This window comes from Nothoprocta perdicaria, unplaced genomic scaffold (assembly GCF_003342845.1).
Source record: "Nothoprocta perdicaria isolate Ctin4 unplaced genomic scaffold, notPer1 scaffold_1784, whole genome shotgun sequence".
Lineage (NCBI taxonomy): Eukaryota > Metazoa > Chordata > Aves > Tinamiformes > Tinamidae > Nothoprocta > Nothoprocta perdicaria.
Genome location: NW_020454965.1, coordinates 1 through 1,253, shown reverse-complemented (window position 1 = coordinate 1,253; position 1,253 = coordinate 1). Strand labels below are relative to the sequence as shown.

Here is a 1,253-nt window from a genome sequence, read left to right as displayed (position 1 = left end):
TTGAGGCTGCCAGGAGCCCCGAGGCAGCCCCCAWCCCCACCCGTGGCGGCACCCAAGGGTGCTGGGAGCCCCCCAGGCCCCCCACCTTGCTCCAGCTTGGTGGCGGCGGCGCGGAGGGTGCACGAGGTGCTGCCGGGCTCCACCGTGGGCGTCCCGGGGCGGCTGCCGCCCCGCGAGCTGCTGGCCGAGCCCCGGCGCTCCCTCTTGGGGGGCGTCTTCTTCTTCTGGGGGGGACACACGGCACCGGGGGTGACGACGGCCCCCAGGTAACGCCCCCCCGGCCCGGCGCCCCTCACCGCCATGAAGAGCGCGGACGACGTCTCGCTGTCGATGTCGCTCTCCTCCGACGTCTGCGACTCGTCGCTGCTGTCTGCGGGCGCCAAGGCTCAGTCCCGTTTCTGCCGCTTTTACACCCAAAACCGTCTTCTCCCTCCCCCCAATTTGGGTATAAAATTGGCCCCCCAACCCAAAAATCGTCACCTTTCTTCTTCTTCTTCTCCTGCGGCGTCGGGGCCTTCTTCTCCTCCTCCTCCTCCTCCTTCTCCTCGGTGGGTTTCTCCTCCTCGCTCTCCTCGCTGCTCTCACTCGCCTCGTCGATGCCTGGGGGCAGGGGGGGCATCAGGGGACACCCGGGGGGGGGGGACGCCCCAACAACCCCCCCCGCCCCCCAGAGCCACCGACCTTTGGGTCCCTCCTCCTCCTTGGTCACCTTGGCCTTGCCCACGTCCTCCTCCAGGGAGCTGCTATGGGGGGGACGCACGGGGTGTTACGGGGGTGTCACAACCGCCCGCCCGCGCGCCCCCCGCCCAGGGCACCCACCTGGAGGCGTCGGACATGTAGTCGACCTCCTGGCCCTCAAAGTCGCCGTCGTCGCTGTCCTCGAAGGCCTCGTCGTCCGAGCCCTTCTTCTTCTTCTTCTTCTTGCCCGGCGGCGCCTTCTTCTTGGCCTTGGGCGCCTTCTCGCCTGGGCGCCGCGGCACAAATCAGCCCCGGCCCCCCCGCCGCCCCCTCCTCCCCGTCCGGCCTCACCTTCGGCCTCGCTGGCCTCGCTGTCATCGGAGCTGAGCTCCAGGTCGTCCTCCAGGTCGTGGATCTTGAGCTCCCCGCCCTTCCTCTTGGGCTTCTTCTCCTTGTCCTCGTCCTCCTCGTCCTGGTCGCGCAGGCGCCGCTGCTGCATGATGCTGAAGTGGTTGAGCACCTTGTTGCGCCTGCGGCCGCGGCGCACGGGGAGACACCGGTCAGGAGCGCCAGGA

At 69.4% G+C, this 1,253-nt stretch overlaps 1 long non-coding RNA gene across 1 annotated transcript; it reads right to left on the bottom strand.

The window, feature by feature from the left end:
* Positions 1-170: 170 nt before the first annotated feature.
* On the bottom strand, positions 171-505 carry LOC112944918. The gene is made up of 3 exons (XR_003248869.1): positions 481-505; positions 297-370; positions 171-224 (listed from the first exon to the last, which is right to left on the bottom strand). It is a non-coding gene; the product is annotated as an uncharacterized LOC112944918 (long non-coding RNA).
* Between the last annotated feature and the right edge of the window lie 748 nt (positions 506-1,253).